Here is a 24278-nt window from a genome sequence, read left to right as displayed (position 1 = left end):
TCAGCTAGGGGTGGGGCTTTGTGAGCCCTCCCTTCTCTCTAGCGGAATTTTGGCCGACTTGATCGTGTGCATGTAGTCACAGCTGCCGAGAGTTCATGTGTGCATCAGGCCCATCATGTCCCAAACCCACAGTTTTGCAGTCCTTTGCAACCTCTGGGTCATAGTCTGTTGACCCCTCTACTGCAATGATTGCTGAGCCTTGAAAAGAGTGTGTTACAGATGTACTATTAGAAAGTTTAATTGGTGCTTCCTATTCTTACAGTATCTTTGAATATTTTTTATACTAGAGTAATGGTAGTTGCATAAGAAGAAAAAAGGGATAGTGTTCTGGTATTGTTTCTTCCTTAAATATTTGCATGATTCTTCAGTGAACCTGTCTGGTAATGTTTTCAACTAAGAATTATATTATAGTTATATAACTACCAAGATATCTATTACTTTTATAACAGTATATTAGACTGGTTAGTTTTTATTAATTTGACAGAGTTCTAGACATATCTTGGAAGAAGGAATTCAATTAAAGAATTTCCTCTCTCAGACTGTTCTGTGGGCAAGTTTGTGGGTCATTTTCTTGATTGATGGTTGATATTGGGCAGGAGGAGTTGTCCCAGCCTACTCTGTGTGGTGCTGTTCTTAGGCAAGTGGTCCTTGGTTGTGTAAGAAAGCAGGCTAAGCAAGCCAGTAAGCAGTGTACCTTGATTTAGTTCCTAATTTAGTTCCTAATTTAGGTCTCCATTTTAGATCTCTGAGGTTCCTGCTTGATTTCCTGCCAAGACTTCCCTCCGTGATGGACTGTAACATAGAAATGTAACACAAATAAGCCCTTTCTCCCCAAGTTGGTATTGGTTAGTGTTTTATTAGAGAATCAAACTGATAACAGCTAACTGTTGTTTTACAAGGAGCTTGTCTTTTTCTCCCAAGTTTCTCAACTCATTGGCAAACAGTTGCAGTACTATTTGTTCCCTACATTTGGGGGATCAAAAATTGCTTCCCCTTTTTCTTGCACTCACTTTTTTCTCCCTTTGTTCAGCCTCACTAAAAATTTTTTCTGCTTTAGTCATCTAAAAGAGTCAGTTTTGAGTTTACTTTTGCTCTTTTTTGTGAGTAAGCTTCGTGAATGTAACAAAATAACTAAAATCATAAACATATAAAGACAAAAAAAGAAAATAACTGTAGTTCACAGTTGGAGCCAATGATTGATGGCCACCATACTTTCAGTGTTGGTGAGTCAGCACATCATGGTAGGAGTGTGTCAGCACAAAATTATTCACCTCATAGCTCAGAAGCAATAGAGGAGTAAGAACGGACTGTCTCACGATCTTTGTTATGAGGATGCTCCCAGTGAACTGAGGACTGTCAGCTAGTCTCCATCTTTTCAAGCTTCTACCTCCTCCTACAAGTGCTATGTAATCTGCAAGCCTGTGGGGAACATCCAGTATCCAATGTTAAAAAAAAAAAAAGCACCAACAATGTTTCTTTTGTTTGTTATGCTTTCTTCATTATCCTGTCCTATCTGCTTTTATGATAGGCGGATATGCTTATCTTCAGTAAAAGCGCAGATTCTTGATTGGTCACCTTGATTTTTGTTTAACGCACATTCTGAACTTAGAATTCTTCAAGTTAGCTGTCCACCCAGCCTACCTGCTTACTTTCTATATTAAAATTATGAATTTTCAGTAGGAAATACAATTTGTGTCTGGAAAGTCTTCCATTTCTTTCTTCACGGTGTTTGTGAAGTTCTCTGCTGTGAGCATGCGGGACATGTTTATCCATGTTCTTCAGCTTCTCTTGTATACTTGTGTTTTATTTCTACAATAGTTTATGTTGGCTCTTCTTTTTCTGCTTTCTATAGGTCATATTTTCCTGAATTACTGAAAATTTGTTCATTGAAGACTAGATGCTAATCTTAGAAAATTCAGTTTTCTGTTGTTAGACTTCGTGTTGGAATGCTGTTAAATCACTTACACACTTGTAGTTCATTTTCATTTTTAGTTATATGTGTATGTGTGTAGGAGTGCACATGAGTGCAGGCGCCTGTGGAAGTCACAGGTGTCAGATCCCTGTGGAGCTAGAATCAGGCAGATGTGAGCCATCTGCCATGAATGCTGGGAACACATCTCAGATATCCATCAAAAATTCTTGTAATCTATGAGGCATCTCTCCAGCCTCCATTTTTTTTTATCAGTGATCCAGAGAAGCCTCTTATCTAAGATTAATAAATCATGCTATTTGAACAACAAAATTCTGTAGATCGTACTGGATATACCAGATATTCTAGTTATTTTCTTAGCTGTCTGAGGGAAAGATAAACTCTTCTCACTATTTTTAAAGCCGGTGGATTGTTTCTGCTTCCTTCTAAGGATGTTTGGTTGACATTTCTGATTGCAATTAGCTACTTTTCATGTATGCTCAGGTCAGTACTCAGCTTCTAATCTGCAGTAGCCATCCTATTTAGAGCTCTGTATTTCAGCTCTTCTCTAATTTCTGGTACTCCATTTTAAAACCTCAGTTTCCTCCAATTCTGATCTCTTTGTCTTCCCTTTAATGAGACTGCAAGGCTCAACCTTTGCTTCAACTTTGAAGCCTACTCATGAAAGCATGTGGTGACTTTGGAAAGTCCACTTCGTTTACTTCTCTTCTCCTAAGAACTGTATCCTAACTTCCTTCTACTCTGTAATGGGTATTTGTTCCTCCTGTGGCCTTGGGGTACCAGCTCCTAGGGTGTGGTCTCTTGGCTAGCTTAAGACCTGAGGAGCCCACACCCCTTCTCTCTCTCTGGCTCTCACTCTTGCTCTTGGACGGTGGAGACCAAATCAGGCTGCGTGAAGCAGCATGGGACAGGTTCTCAGTCTTCCAAGACTCTGAGATTGAATCTGCCTTACCCTGTATAATGTGTTGTTCCCCCCAATATAATCCTTTAATAAATAGTCCTTTTATCAGTAATACGGGTATTTCCTGCATTACTACTCAGTGTCAGAAAAATGTTATTTCACGTATTTTCCAAGTATATTTTAAATGTTTAAAACAAGAGTTTAGGTCTTGCTCTGGTATTCATTTGTTCAGGAGCAACAACTTACAAAATAGAGCCATCTCCCTGATCCTTTCTCCTCACTATCATAGCAAACCTTTCAGAAGTAGGTGACAGGCACCGTGCTAGTTTGTGATCCTATTCAAAGAACCTAATGATGTCTGCTTAATTAAAAAGTACATTAAATGTTTCAACAAATTTCTACCATAGTGTTAGCTAAAACTTTCCAGGCCTTAATCATGAGTGTCAATCTGTGATAACTGAACTCCTGGGATGAGGAATATAGTGGTTGTTTTTCACTGGGAAACTGTCTTTTAATGGAAAGCATTGTCTTGATTTTCTTTCTTCAGAAACATGCTCTGTGCCTCCAAATACTTTGGATTGAGGCAAATATTCTGGATAAATATGAAAGTGTGTAAGTTAACATATAAGATTTTAAATGTGTGAACACATTTCCGGCATTGACTTGTATTAAATCCACTGATGTTCCTTTGATCAAAAAGATAAATAATTTTTTTTAAAAAAGAAAAACAAAGGATATCTTAACACTTGCTAGAATAACGCAGTTATTTTGTGCTCATTTTCATAATCTCTACATTCTTTTTCTTGCAGTTCTTTATTGGCCTCCATCTTCTTCAGAAGGAAGACAAAGTTCCTTTGCATAACATCCAAGGCTGTCTGCCAGTGTTACTGACAATTAATCTCTCACGCAGGGACCAGACTCTAGATCATTTTCATATAAATCATAACTGAAGGAAGAAGGGTGATATTAGGAACACTCTTTTCAAAGAGATTACATTTAGGCTTAAAGTGCTGTCACTCATAAAACTGGCAACTTTATCAACACTTTCAGAGTTCAGGATGTCATTTAGCTGTATTCACTAGTCTTAAGTCTCAGACACTTTATATCTGGAAGATATATAAAATCTGATGTTTCAGAAAATTATTTCCGCAGATGCCTAATTGCTTCTAAATCTATCCCTGTATCCTGTGGAGTTGTCCTAAAATGAACGATGAATATTAACAATCCAAAAATAAAGTTTTTCTCTGCAAACCACTGCTACAATTATCTGACTATTCATAGTGTATTAAGCATTGTGTTAAATACACATTTTGCTTTAGTTCACCCATGTTCATAACAGGCATGAAGTCTGAACATTGTATTTCCGATTTACACATGAAGAAAAAGATTAGAGATGGCCATTGTTTTCATGTTGTCACCCTCCTGCCCCCATCAGGTGGCACTATTTGGAGGTGCTGGGGGCCTTAATGAGGTGGAGCCTCATGGAGGAAATTTAGACACCAGGGAGTTATATCCACCCCAAAGAGTACTTGTTACCCTGGTCGATTCTTGTCTTTTATCATTTTGTGGGTCCAATGTGGGGATTGGCTCCTTTTAGCTGATGGCTCCACTGAAATATAATGTGTTCCACAGGACCAAAGCCACAGGGCCAAGTGATCATGCACTAAATCCTCGTGACAGTCAGGCCCAATAGTCTTTTTCCATTATTATGGTGATTATTTTGCCTAGCTATGGGAAGCTAACAGAGAGGTCCTTGAATCACCCTGGGGGATTTCCCCTGGTCCTTCTTTTTCCTCCTTTCCTTCCTGGCTTTACTGTGAGGACTTTTCTCTTTACCAGGCAGCACCCTCACTAACTTCTGACAGCAACAAGTGTTCTGTCCACTCGTGGCCACAACCACGAGGACTGTGAGCCAAGCAAAGCCTTTTCTCACTATAAGTTAATATCAGGTGTTTTGCTATTGTCACCAAAAATTGGATAATACAGAAATAATAACTAAATGAAGTGCTCCCTATGATGGACCCTAGATCTCTTCTTATAGTCCAAATTGCCAGTTTGGGCTCCTTAAATCATATTGCTTTTGTATTTCTATATATAACAAATTGTTGTAACTGTTTTCTTGGCTTAGATGCCTTGGCACAATTTAGAAAAGCCCTCTGTTCATGGTCTCATGAAATTACAGACCAACAATTGACAAAAATATGGTATCATCTGTAGTTAAAGGTGCCCACTCAAAGCTTTATGGGCTGTGGAAGGTTTTGACATTTTAATCTGAGATTACCAATCTCTCGCTGGCTGTCAGCTTTCAGAAGCAAAAGATGCTCCGCTCTTCCCACGTTCTTCCTTAGTCTGTGACTCACGTGAAGCAGGATAACTTGCAACCTTCCAGGCTAGCACGACTTCAGAAGTCTCATTGTTTTTGGAAAACTGTAGCTGTTTGTGTCAGGATAATTCTACAGGATAAACTCCTCTGGTTAACTCAGAGCTGATCTACTAGGGCTGATAATTATGTCTGTAAAAGCTTTTTGGTCCTATTCTTAAAATATAAGAGAATAAATTCATTATTTTTACAGTTTCCTCTCAGAGTCCCTGATACAGAACTAGAAAAGAACATTTATCACTGTGGGTCATCTTAACACTCTTCGCTCCACATGGGTCATCTGTCTTCAAGCACAACTGATGATGCATATCAGTAAAAGGCACCTACCACTGGTTATCTGTGGGGATGAATGAAATCTGCTGTCTTTTTCTGATCCTTTCTTTGTTTTACATCAGTGTAAACGCACATCTATCTTTGTAATGACCATTTAGATGGGAGAGTGGATCTGGAGGAGAGAAGAGATAGCAGAGGAATATGGGAGAAATAGAGGGAAGGAAAACTGTGGTTAGGATGTATTACATGAGAGATGAATTTATTTTCAATTTAAAAAAGTTTCACAATAGTAGCTTTTCTCAGTATAAAGAATATTGGCCTGGAGAGATGGCCCAGTGGTTAAGAGCACTGGCTGCTCTTCCAGAGGACCTGGGTTCACTTCAGAGCACCCACATGGTAGCTCACAAGCATCTGTAACTCCAGTTCTAGTAGATGCACGTTCTCTTCTGGCCTCCCTGGGCACTGTGCACACATGGAGCACAGACACACATGCAGACAAAATATCCACGCTTATATGATAAAAATAAAAATCTGAAAAATAATTAAAATATGAAAGAATAAATGGAATGCGTAATGGGAAAATTCTAAGGAAAAAAAATGACCACATCTGGGATAAAATATTTGGAGATTAGACAGCACATTCCACACAAAGGAAACCTTTAATCTAGGATCATTAGTTTGAAGTTATAATTTTAAAAATTATCAATAGAAATGATACATACTATGCAAAAGAGTAATCCTTTATAGATTAGTGTACCAGTGTACTTCTTATGATCAAATTTCTGAGGAAAACAAAAACTTAAGAGAGGAAAAATTCATCTTGGTTCATGATTTCAAAGACTTCAGGCATAGTTGCTTGAATCTATTATTTATGAGCTTGTGGTCAGGCAGAGCCTCATGGCAGAGAGAACAGAGTGGGGCTGAACTTCTCACCACACAATAGACAGCAAGCAAACAATTTCAAAAGAAATGAAGAGGAATTAAAGCTAGGAAGGACCAGGGACAGCACATACCTGCCCAGACCATGCCCCTGGTTGCCTTCTAGCCTGACTTTCTTTTCCACCAGCAGCACAAAATAACAACACAGAGACTTATTACTAATCATGGAAATCCAGCCTTAGCTTAGGCTTGTCCTACAGCCCTTAACTTAAATTAACCCATTTATATTAATCTATATTTTTGCCTTGTGGCTTTTTATTTTTCTTTCATTCTGTATGTCCGACTCCCTCTGTGTCTTGTTGGCATCTCTCTTGCACTCCTCGCATTATCCCTAGTTCCTCTCTCCCCTCCCCCTCCCCCCAGAAGTCCTGCCTATCTTTCCTGCCTAGCTACTTGCCATTCAGCTTCATATTATACCAGTCACAGCAACACATCTTCACACAGTGTACAAATACCCCACAACATTCCCTATTTCCTATAAATAAACTACATTCATAGTTCTCCACTAGCCACCATAATGCTATTATTTTATGAATGTATGAAGGAATTATTCCATTAATTAGCTAGAGCTCTCAGAATCCACTTGCTTCCCCCAAATCTACAAGGTTGAGATTTCAGATTCAAATCATAATTAGTCTATAAATGTATTAAATCCCTACAAAATTGACAAGGTAACTTTTACTCAAGAAAACTAATTTTAACTGTTACATACAAATCCTGATAAGAAGGAAGGAATGTCCTTTTAACCAATTCTAAAGTGCACGGTAAACTTAAGCAATTAAAATACTCTGAATGTGTGACTAATATACAGCTCCTGGACTCATAAAGACCAAAACATAAAAATATACAAGTGGTACATTAATAAATCATAAAATTGATTTTAGTCACAAAAAAAACTACATGAAATGGAGTTTCTTGTGGGTATAAAGGTGTAGATATATACATGTAGAGTTCAGAGACAACCCTGAGCTTTGTTCCCTAAGCACTTACCCCCTTTTTAAAAAAGGGCTCCGTTCCTTACCAACTGACTAGGGTGGCTAATGAGCCCCAGAGAATGTCTGTCTCTACCTCCTAGTGTCCTATTGTTGGGATTACAAATGTTGATCAACAAGCTTGATTTAAAACAGAACAAAACAAGATAAACCTGGACTCCAACTCAGGTTCTTGTGTTTCAAAAGACAAACACTTCACTACTGAACTATTGCTCCAGCCCAGTGGATAGCTTAGATTTTTCTGGATCATCAGTCTGGATGGCAATGAGAAAAGTTACTAATTTCACTGCTGAAAACCTGAGATAGACAAAGACAGACAGACTGATAGATGGATGAATGATAGATGATAGACAGAGAGAGAGATAGATAGATGATAGATAGATAGATAGATAGATAGATAGATAGATAGAGAGAGAGAGAGAGAGAGAGTTAAATCCAAAAGTTAAACAATAATGTAAAACTAGACAAAATACTAACACATGCACCTCAATATAAAACATTTTATTTAGTTTTATATTTTATTATTCTGATTATATGGATGTTTTGCCTATGTGTATATCTGTGCATCACATCCTTACCTGGTACTCACAGAGTCCAGAAGACAGCATCATATCCCCTGGAAGTGAAATTAAATGTAGTTGTGAGCTGCCTTCCATGTGGGTGCTGGGAATCAAAACCTGGTCCTTGGGAAGAACAGCCAGTGCTCTTAATAATTGAGCTATCATCCTGGTTTTCTATGATTATATCAAGAAGTCTCAGAGACTAAAAATTGTGGTAAACGGTTATGGTAAATTATTGTTTACTGTTTTAAAATATATCATAGCTAAAGATAAGATTAAATAAACAAAGTAGGAGCTATGTTATCTAGAATAGACAAAGCATTAGAAAATATATCATTAATATTTATAAAAAATAATAAAAATGGGAAACATGAACTTGAAGCAAACAAATTCAGATGTTAACAAACTCTAGAAAAAATATTCCACTGGTAATACATAATTACATAAATAAATAGTAAGGCCATATTGATAAATGAACTTTGATACTCAATTGGGAAATTCTATTTACTTTTTGTAATAATGGTTTGGGAAAAATCAGATGGACAGTTTCAAACACAGAATATAGAAATTTAACAGGCTGGGCGGTGGTGGCGCATGCCTTTAATCCCAGCACTCGGAGGCAGAGCCAGGTGGATCTCTTTGAGTTTGAGGCCAGCCTGGGCTACAGAGTAAGTTCCAGGACAGGCGCAAAGCTACACAGAGAAACCCTGTCTCGAAAAACCAAAAAAATAAAAAATAAAAAATAAAAAAATAAAAAAAAGAAAGAAAGAAATTTAACAGAAAACAATTGCTGGGGAGGCAAATTATGCCAATGCACAGAATTGTTTGGTTTTAGAAAGTCATAGGTCCCAGCATGGTCAAGTTAACAGTGATATGATTGGCTAGCCAGAATGAGACTGTGAAGTAGCCAGCACAAATACCATTCCTCTAAGTTCTGCACAGGCCTGTTCTTCAGATGGTTTTAGAAAATATAGTTTGGGTGGGGCTGGGCTTGAAAGATGGCTCAGGGGTAAGGAATACATGACAGTGTTGCAGAATACCCTAGTTCAGTTCCCAGACCCCATGTCAGGTACACACATGCCAAGTGGTTCACAACTGATTTTTAACTCCAGCTTTAGGGATCTGACCCCTTTCTGACCATCATGGGAATATATTCACATGGACACACATATAAATACATATTTTTGAATTTTAAATACATGATGAGGTTATGGACATTTGATATGAATATAACTACATTTTCCAAAGATGATTTGGCAATGCATCTCTATCAATGAACTTTTGTCTTCTAATAAACTTTCCTATAATTATTATCATATATATCCATAGATATAACACAATACTTTCTTACAACAATACTGAACATGGCACAGCCTGGAAATAACCTAAAGGTAGCTAGCAAAGTACTGCTCAAATCATTTATTATGTATTACTCTAATAGAATATAATATATAACTGTTAAAATAGCTGAGTGGATCAATATATGGTAGCATGGAAACATCACTACAAATTATAAAATTTTAACTAGGAAAGAAAGACTTGTAAATCAATGTTTCTCATATAAGGACCTTTGAAAGCTTATATACATTAAGACAATAATGATGTGTTAATGTAATAATGTATTAACAAGTACAGCACCTTGTATTGAAACTCTGAACAAGAAACTGTTAAGACATTTTTTTTTCCTGTGGAGGTGACTCAGAATCAGGAGTAGGAGGGACATTTACATTTTGTCAGGTATCCTTTGAATTCCTTAGATACTTTTTAACAAGTGCATTTGTTACTTTCTATTTGAAACAAAAATTGTCAGCCCATGTCAAAATATACATACAAGTAACATTGTGTGAACTGAGCAGGTTGTATTAAGTATTTGTGTATGTGTGTGTGTGTGTGTGTGTGTGTGTGTGTGTGAGTAAAACAACAATTAATGAAAAGAGAGACCATTTGAATTTGAGAGAAAGCAAAGAGAGTTATGTAGGAGGCTTTGGAGGGAGGAAAAAGAGAAATGATATAGTTATAATCTCAAAAAGTACATATTAAAACCTTATTATTATAATATTAACTTTTAAAATAATATATTACAGAATTTTTGCAGAGACAAAAGAAAAGAAAATGTATTTTGAAAAGATTAATGTGTATGTGGCTAGAACAGCCAGTGATGAACATAGTACTGTACAGGCAGAAGAATATTAATATTTCTATAATTAGTTTGGTTAATGTTCTAGACAGAAGAAGCTATCACGAGAGGATCAGAATGGCTTCTGAAGGTGGCTTTCAAGACAGTCTTTGAGAGATAAGGGACACAGGGGCAGAGATCAAGGTCAGGGTACTGGACTCCAGGCCTGCACAGACCACTCCCTCTCACAAGCTTCAGTTTTTATCTAAAACAATTCATTTTGTGATTTTTGTATTAGGTGGTTGAGAGATCTATAGACAAGGAGAAATTTGAAAACTTTGCAATCTATTGTGTTCATCTAAAGATTCTTCTCCGACAAACAAGCCCAGTTGTTAAACACAGTTCAGATCTGGGGCACAACGTGGGTCCTGGAGTGTGATGTGATTGCCAAGCACAGGAGAAGAATGCTGAGTGGAGAGATGCGAGCCACCAGTAGTGAAATTGTTTTTAAATTACACTCTTGCCTGGAGAGCACCTGGTGTTCCGAGTTCAATTAGCCTTCTTTGTTTTGAGATTATACTATAATTACAACACTTCTCTGTTCTCTTTCAATCCTCCAAGCCCCCCTCACCCCCTTCATCAAAGAAATTTCTCTTTGCAAGAGACAGTAGTTTTACTAGGGAAAACTACAACCAATCAGCATGTAGAATGGTGGTACCAAAGGCTACATCTACAAAAGGCTCCCACACCTAAGGCTTAGAAAGCATTGCAGAAGAAGAAAAATTGTAAGAACCAGAGGATCAGGGAGTTTGAGTGAGGTGTGTTTCCTAATAGTGTCCATTTAACCTTTTGAACCACTTGGTTAGTGGTGCCACAGCTAGGTCTCTGAGGACAGTACGTTGAAGTTCAAGGGAAATTCTGGCCCTCCTCTATGGAAACTACAAGTAAAACTCTGCTTTCCTCTTAATTGCACAGTCAGAGAACATTGGCAATCAGTATGAATGCCCCATGGCTCCCCGTGCAGTCATTTCTTCCTCAGCACCTGAGGGACTGCTGATACTGTGACTGTTATCTTTGCTCAAGTTGTGCTTTAGGGAGCACTAAGGTAAACACAGGAGCTTCTGGGCTTCATTAGGTCCAAGTAAGCACACAGACGCTGAGCACATTCCTATGTGAGATTGGGGAAATGCAAGGCTGTGCCTCCAACTTCCTCTTAGTGTTACAAATAGAATCAAATGCAATGGGAAACCCAAGAGGAGCCTACTATTAAGATTCGCTTCATCAACAATTGACTGCAAAATTGTAGGAACAAGCAAATTCTACTATAGTGGTTTGCTGAAAGATTTTAAAAGTAATGCTCAATGGATTCAAATATGTATTCACAAACAAACGTCCTTAAAACATGAGGCCATGCTGAGATGTAGATGTGACAAAATTCTTTATAGAATAACTTGCAGCTATTGGTTTATCTGAATTGATTTTATATAGCAAATATTATCAAAATAAGTATCCCAGTCTTTGATAATAATAATGCAAGAGTATAAAGCTGGCTATCAAGCCACATTCCAAAGTCTTAGAGCAGTGAGACAAAACTGGCAGTGTCTGTCTCTTTGAAAAGTTTTATTGTTTCAATATTTGAAAATGATTTGCTCCTGACACCAGATTGTAAACTAAGATATAGTTTCCTGTCTTTTAAAGGGAGAGGTCTTAATACAGTAATGTAGCACCACATTCAGTACGAGCTTCACAGCTTCCATAAAAAACTCTTCCAAACATTTATTTAAATTCAAGATTAATCTTCACAGCTGCAATTGGTTAAAGATGGCCTAAATATTTTGTACTTTCTGCAGTAAGAATCAGTCTAATTCCTTCTCCTTAGTGTTAGACTAGTAATAACTTACAGTCTGTAGCCGAGGTGACATTGTGATGTTTCCAAGGCTGTCTTAAGAAGCTCACAAATTCCACACAAGCACACAGGGCTCCTAAGACCCCTGGGAGCCATGCAAGAGACCTAGGAACTTTTACAGAGGGACCCCATTGAGAGAGAGCCCCATTGAGGCTCTTCCATTAACAATTACAGTTCCACCTAACTTTGTAGTCATTTCTACCAGGCACCTGACATCTGTGTGAAGCCATGGTGTGTCTCCAAGTCACCCTGTATATCAGTTTCATACATCTGTGTATCTTTACCTAATGCACTTGTATCTTGCCTGACTTTCCAGGTCATGAGATCTTGTGATACAACACATGAATTGTTTTTAAACATCGAAGTCTGAGATATTTAGATTCACAGCAACAAATAATTTGGACAATGTCTATAACATAATGTGTGTCATCATGGTTATCAATTTAATTGTGAAATTTATATGACTGATCAGGTAACTAAGGAAAATGGAAAGTAAATACAACTTAGCTGTGTTGTGTGTGTGTGTGTGTGTGTGTGTGTGTGTGTGTGTGTGTGTGTGTTTCTGCCTGTGTTTGCCTCTGTGTGTTTGTATGTGTGTGCATCTGTACATCTCCCTGCTAGAGCAGGGAGAAAGAAAGAGTATGTTTTCTGAAGAGACATAAAGAGGGACAATGGCTGTGTTGATCTCATTTTCTAATGTCCATATCTTCTAAGATGCAGGATGTGACTCACCTGCTCACATCTCTGATGCTACCTATTCCATAAAATATAAAAAAAAAATCAGGCTATTTCTGTAAGAGGCACTCACCTTTTGAGATAAAATTTGATCTGTGAATAGAACTCACTGTTTTCCAAAAAGGAAATATTATTGCCAAAAAAGAAATTTTTATGCAATCATCGACTCTGTATTTATGAGAAAACTTGGTAGTTGCATTTCTTGGGAAATTTATTCAATTTTATATGACCATGCCCCTCCTCAAGCTGTACCCCTTTTCTTTTCTTTATAATTCTTTTATTTTTGTTGGTTCCATTTTCAGATTTGTTTTAAGTCTTTCCAGCTAGAGACCTTTGTTTGACAGTAACACAAACAAATCATAAGCAGCATGTTCAGAAACAAGTAGAAGCCAAGCAAACTGCCCCACTGTGTAAGAGGAAACATCGAGTCCTCCTTGGAATTGACTTTTGGAGCTCCCTGGATGACCCGTGTGTTTTTCTTTGGTCTTCCCCTGCGCAACCTCCTTGATCAGTTCGTGGAGTCCAGAATAGTAAGTTCATACCTATTCAGCAGTCTATCAAAAAGTAGTGTTTGGTTTCCATAGAGACCTTCATCTCTTCCTATTGAATCTCAAATTATTCTCTAGCAGCAGGGGTTAGTGCTGTCCCTGTGATCTACAATATTTGAGAAATGCATGATAGTAGAAAATCTCAAGGATGATGCTCAAACAATTGGGGATCAGTGTTAGGGTAAATGCTATGATTTCCCATTCATCGTGTGAACAACTCTAAGTGCTGTCCTGTGACAGGCTCACATTCTCCTGTCTGTCTGTCTCCGTCTCTTACTGCCGTTTTAGCCTTTTCTTCTCTTCTTTTTTTCTTATATATTTATTTATTGCACATATATGTAATGTGTGTGTGTGTGTGTGTGTGTGTGTGTGTGTGTGTGTAATATATATGCACCACATGTGGGCAATACCCAAAGAGGCCAGATTGCTTTGGAACTCCTGTAACTGGAGTCATAGATGGTTGTAAGCCACCATGTGGGAACTGGACACTGAACCTGTGTCCTCCGCAAGAGAAACAAATGCCCTTAACCACTGCAATTGGTTTCTCTAATTTCTTAATTTTGGATTTCTCCTCTTGTTTCATAGACTTCATCCAAAATAATGTTTCTGGGCCTAATTATTATTATTATTATTATCCGCCTGCCTCTGCCTCCCGAGTGCTGGGATTAAAGGCATGCGCCACCACCGCCCGGCTCTGAGCCTAATTCTTACCTATCAGCTTTATTTTAGGAAAACAAAACCTATAAGGTATCATTGAATGACCTCATTTGGAAGATATTCTATATGGTAAATGATAATACCTAGTTATTATACTAATTTAGTATTCAGAGATTAGTTCCTTTTAAGATAAAAAGAATGATTTTCATTTGGTTTTAAATAATTCTCTTATTTCTAATAAGGAGGAGACAGCTGCATTTTGAACTTATAACTTAGGTTAAGAACAGTATTATGTACATTTAGACTTTAGTGGAATAAATATATCAGCCTTATAAATACTTTATTGCAAATACTGTCCTAAAAAGCTTGATATAAATACACTGTTAAGGTTCAAGATGTAGTCTTTTTTTAATAGGGCCATTGCTGAATCTGGTATCGATCAAATGGCAATGCTTTTCAAATGTCATTAGGGACTCAAGCTCTAGTGACAGAAGATGATATTCCAAAACTGAATTAAAAATAATGAGCCAACCTTGCAAAGCCTTGATGCAGAGGAGAGGGGCTTGGACCTGTCTCTACTGAATGTACCAGGCTCTGCTGCCTCCCCATGTGAGGCCTTACCTTTTTGGAGGGAACTGGAGGAGGGGTTGAGGGGAATGCTGCGGGGGCAGGAAGAGGGAAAAGAGGGGGATCTATGGTTGGTATGTAAAATGAATACAAAATTCCTTAATAAAAAAATAAAATTAAAAAAATAATGAGCCAATAATGAAATGTTTCATAATTACATCTGGCACCAAAAATATCAATACCGAGCCCTAATATATTCAATTTTAAATGTTTCTCTCTTCAGCCAAGGAATGAATTGTGTGCTATTTAGTCAGACCAAATTAAATCCACCTACTCAATTACAGTCACTGTCCCAAATTAATGATAAAGAAAAACAACAATTACAATACAACAAAATATTAGCTAAACAAATGGCAAAATGTGTAGCACTAATAAACTTTATGAAAATAAGAAAAATGGTGAAATATTACTCTTTATGATTTGTATGGTTAATGCCTAATAACCAAGAAGTAGAGGATATTCTACAATTCTCAACAGGTAGAAAAATGCCTTAGGGTTTACATGTTCATACTAAAGTATGAGGGAAACTTCTGGAATGTAAATAAATACATTCTAGATAGTGCCATAAGTACAATGAAACCGTTGCTCTAAGTTAGGGTCAGTGGTGATATTGTTTATCTTTGAAAGTTTTACTCATTGGACACACAGGTTGAACCAGCTTGATGGATGACTTCCCAAGAACTTCTTAACAAAGAGCTGTTGAAACAAACTCACATAAAAATTCTACTGCCCTTTGGATATACACCTGATATTTGAGTTTGTGGATTACATGTTAGTTATATTTTTAATTTTCTGAAGAGTATCCATACTATTTTTATAATGCCTATGAATGTAATTCTCACCATCAACGGTTTATGTGAATCATTTTCTTAATACATTTATAAATAGCAGTTTTCTTTTGCTTATTTTGATAATATCTATTTTAACAGATATGTGGTATTCACTGCAGTCATTACTCAGGGTTCTCTAGATAAAGAACCAACTTATCTAGACATGAATTTTTAAAATGTGGTCTATATATAAAATGCAGCGTCATTTGGCTATACAGAAATGAAAAGTCTGCCTTTTGAGACATAAACAAGCTTTCAGGATATTATATTAAGTGAAATAAGCCTTGTGTGCAAAGAAGCATCACGTGATCTAGTGTATATATTGAATATAAATATGTTGGTTCCAATAGAAGCAGAGAGCAGGACGGCAGTAACTAGAGACTGGTAGAGTTTGGGGAGTGAGTGTGGAGAGATATAGATCAAGCAATCAAGACTCTCTGTAGGAGGAAGTTATTTATACCTCATGGCGACTGTAGTTGATAGAAATTTGCTGTGTTTTGAAAAACAGTGCTGGTAGAGTGGATGCTAAGTATTATCATCATGAAAAATAGCTCTGTAAGGTGGCACGATAGCTATCCACATTTAGTTAGTTCTTTCTCTCTCTGACTGCCTGTCTTTCTCTCTCTCTCTCTCTCCACATATTACGTATATATAAATATACTATGTGTATGTGTATGTGTATGTATATATTCTTGAAAATGGCACATTTGTCATTTGTACAAAATAAACATAGTTCTCCATGGTGTGTAATCATGTGTATATGACTATGTGTATATTGTACACATGTGCCCTGTGCCTGGAGAACAGAGATCAGCCTTACATATTGCCTAGGAAGCCATCTGCATTGCTGCCTTGTCTTATGAGAAAGAGACTCCATTGTCATGGTGATCAACAGATTCAATGGGACTTATACATAACAACAACCACAGATTAGATATAGTATAGAAATACTGCTTAACTTCAAATACTCTTCTAACTGTAGTGTCTACATTCTTAGTAGTTCAACACATTGCCTCTGCTGCATTAAGGCAAATCTCTTTCGACATGCCAGACAGTTTTAGCTGCAGAGTGTCATTTATACAGTACAAATATTTATAGCTGAACATTATCTATACTCTAAGGAAGTATGTGGGAAAGTAAACTGGGAAGAGAGTAAATAGTGTTTTTTCCTTTTTATTCCTACAGTGTTCCATTCACATCTGTCTGATGAAGCAACCTAGGAAGGAGAAAGTGGAGCAAACTAGAAATAAGTGAGAAGATCTGAGGGAGGAGGGCAGGAGGGGATCCGGCCTGTATGGTCTTCCTTATGATTGAATTTTAAGTTCCTGGCTGTCTCTGGGGAACTGACATTGTACTCAACAAGTAATCCCTCTGTTCTTAATTGCAGATAATAGAGAGCATTTGCTTGCAAGGGGATTGATCCTCCAAGGAAAACTTTCTGTTACAGTAAGAGAGGGAAGGCTCAGTTTTTCCTCCTGTTTCTCCTTCAAAGCTTTGCATTTGCCATGTGACCTGTAAATATTCATGCAGTTCATTTACATATGACCTTTACCAACACTGATCTATGTTCTTCTCTATTGTTCTCTTAGCTTGACATTGAAAATATGATTCTAATTTCTGTTTTGCAGCCTTTTACTAGTCAAGTTTTGTTACTTATCTGTAATTAGTAACAGCTTTATTGTCTCTCTTGTTGCTGTGATTAAATTCCAGCAAAGTAGGAACTTAAGAGATAAGGGTGTATTTGGCTAAAAATTTAAGATGCCATCATGTTAGGGAAGTTATGGCAATCAAAAGCATCAATGGGCTGACTACATTGGCTCAATAATCAGGAAGCAGAGAGATGAAATCCGGTGGTCCACTTGCTTTCTCTCTGTAAGGTTGACTTTAACGTATGGAATTGTGGCCCCCACTATTTAGGGTAGATTTTATTTCTCTAAGTTAAAGTTTATTTCTCTAAAGTTAAGCCTTTCTGGAATTGCCCTCATAGACTTACTCAAAGGTGTATTTCCATGGTAATTCTAAATCTCCTCAAGCTGTCCATCAAGTTTTACTGTCACCACAGCTGACTAGCTGCTTAGCATTTCAAATACACCATGCTCTGGTTTCTGGGTCATCAGCATGTCCACTGCTTCACTTGGCCCTGTACTCTGACAGAGTTGCAGTTGAACTGTTACAGGCCTGATGTCTCATTTGGAGACCCAACAATTCACATAGGACTTGGTAGAATTTGGTTCATCACAGAATGAACTAAGGATGCCAGTTCAGTTCTTACTTGGCTCTTATTTCAAAGCTGACCCAAGAATGTTCCACATAGGACTATCCAGCAGAACAGTGGCTTTGTGACTGTGGAAGTAGAGAAAAACCTAGACAGAGTCTGTTAGGAAGATGGCAATTCAAGATAAGTGATGATTGAACATAGACAGAATCTGTTAGGAAGATGGCATTTCAAGATGGGTGATGATTGACCACACACAGAATCTGTTAAGATGGCAATTCAAGATGGGTGATGACTGACCATACACAGAATCTGTTAAGATGGCAATACAAGATGGCTGATGATTGTATTAGTTACATATATTGTTGCTGCAATAAAGTAGTGACAAAAGCAGTTGGAGGAAGAAAGAATTAATTTTGGCTTATGGCTCAAAGTTATAGTCTGTCATGTGGAAAAGTCATGGTAGCAGAAAAATGAAGAAATTTATTATGTTGTATTTGTAATCAAGTAGCAAAGAGTGGTAAATGCTGGTGCTCAGTTCACTTCTTTTTATTCAGTCTAAGACCCCAACCCATGAATGAAATGGCATAACTTCATTTATGACTGCTCACTCCACTTCAACTAACACTATTTAAGCACTACCTCACAGACATTCCCAGAGGTTTGTCTCCTCAGGAATTAAAGGTCCTATCATAACCAATATTAACCACCACTATGGTAATACAAACTATGTAGTAGTTGTCCACATACTATATGATCACAGTGCCAAAACAAAAGAGCTCACAAGAGTTTGGGCATTCAGAGAATGTTTTCAATTGCATTTGGGACTTTAATCTGACAATGAAAAACATAACCAGGTACAATGATGAAAAAGACTATAATCTCTGCACTTGGGAAGTACAAACAAGAGATTTGAAAGTTCAAGGTCATTTTAAAATAAATGTACAAACAAGAGATTTGAAAGTTCAAGGCCATGATGGGGTATATAAAACTGCTTAAAAAAAGCAAAATAAAAAAAAACCACATATAACCAAGTAGAAGGGGGAAATACATACACTAACACTGTGTTGGAGGAAGAAGCAAAGGCAAAATTATGTGTATTAATTCAGAAGGATGCAGGGAGTGCTGGACTACTGGAAAAAGGTGCTTATTTTGGGAGCCAGTAATAATTGTTTATACACAGAGAGCTTTCCACACGCAGTAGAGTACTCCAAATATTTTGTGTATATCAACATATTGGTATTTATTACTTTTCTAATTCTTGGGACCAAATATATGATAAGCAACTTAAAAAGGAAAGTTTGTTTACTCTCCAGGGACAGAATCCATTTTGGGAAGAAAAAGCATAACAGCAAGAACATCTAAGGTCAGGAGACAATGAGAACTTGCTCAAGTGTGGCTGAATCAGGAAGCAGAGAGAGCTTTATGCTCAAGCTCAGTGTGTTTTCTCATTTTCCCCCATTTTCTGGGACTTTAGCCAATAGTATGGTGCTACCCATATTCAAGATAGGTCTTTACTCCCCATTTAAACATCTCTGGAAATGCCCTCACAGACACAACTAGAATTGTGCCTCCTGTTTACTTCCAATCCAGTCAAATTTACAATGAGGAAAAAACACAACTCCACTTCTTTTTACCCAAGCATTTTACATTATAACATTCAAACCATGGTTCCCATAGTCACATAATCATCTTGTAGGACAAAATGCACCCAGTCTGGATTAAAAATTTGTCACAATCTTAGCAGTTTCCTCACTGTTCAACATTCAAAGTCTCAAGACTTTGATTCAAGGCCATCTTTTATTCATGAGTTACTATAAAGTAAAAAGTAAGCAGTATACTTCCAACACACAGTAGCACAGAATGATTCTCATTCCAAATAGGAGGGATGGTTGACTAGCTATGAAAATTTTCTCAAAAAGAAGTCCAAAATCTAGGATGGCAATATCAAATCTTATAATTCCATGCTTAGCATTTGAGAATCATGATTGTATCATCTGGGCTCTAACAGACTTAGGTAGCTCTGCTCCACTGATTCTGTCTCTTACAGCACATATGGCCTCTCTTTTTAGATTGAATCTACTTTCTGTGTGCAGGTTCCTCAGTAGATCTTCCCATAGCACCAGTATCTCTAATATGCTGCTGTCTCCATTGTAACTTAGGCTTCCCCTTGACAGTTTCGCACATGATTCCTATTGACTGGATGCACCAGCCTTTTGCAACCTTGATTCAGTCCCCACAACTCTTTCTTCATTCATGCCTGCAAACCCACAGTATGTGAAAATCTTCAATTTTGAACTCATTATCCTTTGTCTACCAAATTGCACATTTTCTTTTCATAACTTTTGCTTTCCCTCACTGTAGATTTGACTAGAAACAGTGAGTGATATATGTCAGTCTCAGTGTTACAGTCTTGAATTTTTCTGTTAAAAGACCTTGTTAGTTGCTTTTGAATTTAGCCTCACTCAAAAATTTCAGGTTAGAGACAGAATAACGACAAATTCTTGATCAGTGTATGACATGAATAGCCTTGATTCCAGATAACAATAGACTCCTCATTCTCCTCAGAAATCTCATGGTTTCATTTTACTAAACTACATTTGTATTTATATTCTGATTTGCTGAATTCACGATCAGAATGACCCATAATATTCTGATCATAGCATTCTAGAAATTCAATAGCCTATATATCTCCAAACTCTTCAGCATTCCTTCCGACAAACAGTCCAGAAGACCTAATAACCACAGCCAGCTTTCTCTTAGCAGGGATATCATTTCTTAGCAGCACATCTCTGTACTTAATGCTTTTCTTATTGGTGAGTCTCAATACTTTACAGGAAATGGGTTGAGGAATGAAAGATTCACCTCAATTTACAGTTCAGGGAATGTTACTGCAGGGAAGACATTTTGTGGCTGCGGAAATTTGCTTGTATCTGAGTGTACCAGAAAGAGAGAGGAGTAATAGTTCTTAGTTTGATTTCTCCTTTTTTTCAGTCTAAGATCTCATACAGTGGAGGGGGGTTGTTATGCATATTAGATGAGTCTTCTTTCCTTAGCTAAATCTTTCTTTAAATAACCCCTTCTCCAATTTTCACAGGGTTGAATCCTCTAAATTATTCTAAATCTGCCTAAATAGGTAATGAAGATTAACCTTGACAATGCATACTCCTTAAAGTAGATTTTAGAAAAAGACAATATTATTCAGTCTCACTCACAAAAAATAAAAGTTAGCTCTGGTTATATAACTTTCAAATTAGTAGGCTAGTAAATGTTAGAAATTGAATTCAGTTCCAATATTCTGGAACCACAACTCATCGTCGTAAGCTAGGGTAAAGCACACACACACACACACACACACACACACACACACACACACACACACCAGGTTTCTCTGTAAAGTCCTGGTTATACTGAAACTCACTCTGTAGACCAAACTTGTCTAGAACTCAGAGATCCAACTGCATCTACCTCCTGAGTGCTAGGACTGAAGGTGTGTGCTACTACCACCCAGCTGCATGTATATATTTTAAGGAATGAAACTTCCTGCAATTTGCACACACACACACACACACACACACACACACACACACACAGCATCTGCTGGTTATAATCCTATAATCTCAGAGAAGCCATAGAACCTATATGCATTCACTTACCGTCTTTAGCATAAGAATGAGATAGTCCTTAACCTGTGATTGTGTGCTTACTCACGTGTGGGAGTATGGCCATGCTGATGCTACAGACCACAGGTAGAGGTCAGAGAACAAATCCCAGGATATGATAAACCTCATGTCCTTTTTATTCAGGAAAGAGAACATGCATTGGCCACCATGAATGATGTGTATAAAAACCACCCAGTTCATTTCAGCAGCACCACATTGCCAACATATGGTAGGTAACTTAGTGATGTTTTTCATTTTACTTTTCTTGATAGATTTCAGTATCATATAGATAGGAGTGGATAATTCAAGAATGAGACTATCTTAGGTTTTGCTAATTCATTTATTAATGAATAGTGAAGAAGTTAATATTTCCATATCAGATACTAGGTAACAAAGGCAAAAAGCAACAACCATAAGAAAATGCTATCTTCTTTTAGACAGAATTTAGATCATAACCTAAATGTTATCTGATAGAAGAAAGATTGGTTTTTACACTATTCAATACTAAATTAAACTATAGATTACTGAAGATATCTAAGTGACCCAAATTCAAGTTCATTGCAATTGCTGCATCAAACATAATGATGCCTCATATGGTAAAAGAATTTAATTAAGTCAACAAAATATAATGACTTACACTCATGCTTTGTAAACTCAAAAAACAGACATTGTTTTTAAAAATAGATTTTGTTGTGTAGCCAAATTGAAAAGAATGCACAGAGATGTGCCGTATATTCTTCTCACCCACACATGCATAATCTTCCCCAATTTCAAAATTCTGTACCATTGTAGCATTTTTTTAATGTTGAGCCTAGATTTTCATACTATTTCCCCTCTGAAGTTGATAATTTACATCAAGGTTCATTCTTAGTGTTATATGCTAAGTCTGGACCAATGTATACTGATATGGATTTATGACTTACATAATCAAGAGTAATTTACTACCCTAAACATATTCTGTGGTCAACTATTTATTACTTTCTTTTTTCCTTCTCTAAAGATCACTTATGTTTTAACTGTCAATACTATTTTGCTATTTTCAGCGTCTTATTGTGAGAATAATACAGTAGGTAGCTTTTTTCAGTAAGCAATATGGGTGATTTCTGTAAGCAATATGCCTTTAATTTCCCCCTTTGTTTGTATATGGCAACTCATTTGTTTTCAAGACTGGAATAACATTCCATCCTCTAGACACAGCAAACTTTATTTATCCATTCACCTACTGAAGAACATCTTGGTTGATTCCCAGTTTTTGTAGCAATGAATAAAGCTGCTATAAACATCTATGTGAAGGTTTTTATGTAGACATATGTTTTTAACTCCTTTGGGTAAATTCCAATGAACATGATAGCTGGTTTGTACAGTAAGTATATATTTAGCTCTGTGAGAAACTGTTGAACTGTCTTCCAGAGTGACTACACCATTTTGGATTCCCACTCACAGCGGATGACAGTCCCTGTTACTCTATATCCTCACCATCATTTGGTGTTTACAGGGTTCTGAACTTTGGAAGTTCTAATAGATGTGTAGTGTGGGCTGATTTTTTTTTTTTTCTTCTTTTACTTTCCCACATCATGGTGTTGCTTTTAAATTGATTCTATACTTCCTGGCAAATTTTCATCTGGCATTCTTAGAAAATCAGAAGAGGAATGACAAAGGTAGACTAATGAACACTGACAGCATTTGATCATTTTTTTTTTCAAATTTGTGCTTGCCTTCCCTGCTTGTACATCGATCTCTCTACAGTTCTATTATCAGGTGTCCACATTTTCTAGTCCCTTCACTTCCAGGATTTTGGAGAAATTTCACATCTGACCCAGTGCTCAAAAGGGTCATTACATCAGACTCTGATGAAAGCAGCAGTAGCTGACGCCTTGTGAATGCAGGGCTCTGGGAAGCCCTGGCTTAATAAACTGGTTTTCTTTTATGGTCTCACATCTACTTTAGATGTACTTGTAGGAAGCTTCATGAACCAATGTATCTAACAGCTTACCACATGGGCTGATTGGGCATTCAGATGTGCATAAAACACCTATCCTGAATCAACTCATTCATTTTTTTTTTTCTCCTGAATTGCTTGTTCTTTGGTATTCCCATCTCGGTTATGACACAGCCTCTACTTAGTTACCTCAAACAAGTATTTAATCATCATGGAATTTTCCTTCTAGTTACTCAGTATGTAACCAGTGATTTAACCATGTCATCAAAAATGTGCTGCTAAGTCTTTTCTTTTTGCATAGATGTATCCTCTGGGTTGGGTATGAGCATTGCTCCGTTAAGTGAGAGCAATGTCTACCTGTGAGACCTTCATGAGATCTGGTCCATTTTTTTTTCTTTTAGGAGAGAAGACAGGTTCATGGGGCTCAGAAACCTCAGGGTTTCACCAGCCACCAAAAGATCCCCATAAGGCCCTTCCCATCCCTGAAGTTATAGAAGAGTGAAAAATTTAATGAAAGGACAGGTTTGTAGTGTTGGTCCTTGTAAATTAACAGAGAACTCTTAACTGGTGTAGCTTTTTGTGAGTCATTCATGCTGCAGCTGGGATTTTTCAGTGGCACTCCTACAAATTAATTAACTAGTTAATTAATTAATTTTAGATTCCAGCTGCAGTTGCCCTTCCCTTGTCTCCTCCTATTCCCTTCCCCCAAGCCCTTTCTGTTCCAACCCCCAAAGTCCATTCCTCTTCTTCCCTTCTGATCAGGAAAGGACAGGTCTCCATGGATATCCACAAAACATGGCATATTAAGTTGCAAGAAGACTAAGTACCTCCCCATGTATTAAGGCTGGGCAAGGTGACACAGTGTGAAGAGTAGGGTCACAAAAACCAGTAAAAAATCAGAGACAGCCCCTTCTCCCACTTTTAGGAGTCCCACAGAAGACTAAGCTACAAAACTGTAGTATATGTGCAGAGTGCCTAGATTTGTCCCATGCAGGCTCCCTGGCTGTTGGTTCAGTCTCTGTCAGTCCCTATGAGTCTATTAGTTGACTGTATGAGTGTTCTTATGGT

The sequence above is a fragment of the Peromyscus eremicus genome, chromosome 16_21 (assembly GCF_949786415.1).
Source record: "Peromyscus eremicus chromosome 16_21, PerEre_H2_v1, whole genome shotgun sequence".
Classification (NCBI taxonomy): domain Eukaryota; kingdom Metazoa; phylum Chordata; class Mammalia; order Rodentia; family Cricetidae; genus Peromyscus; species Peromyscus eremicus.
The sequence above is the reverse complement of the archived record's forward strand: the minus strand, read 5'-3'. Positions refer to the sequence as shown.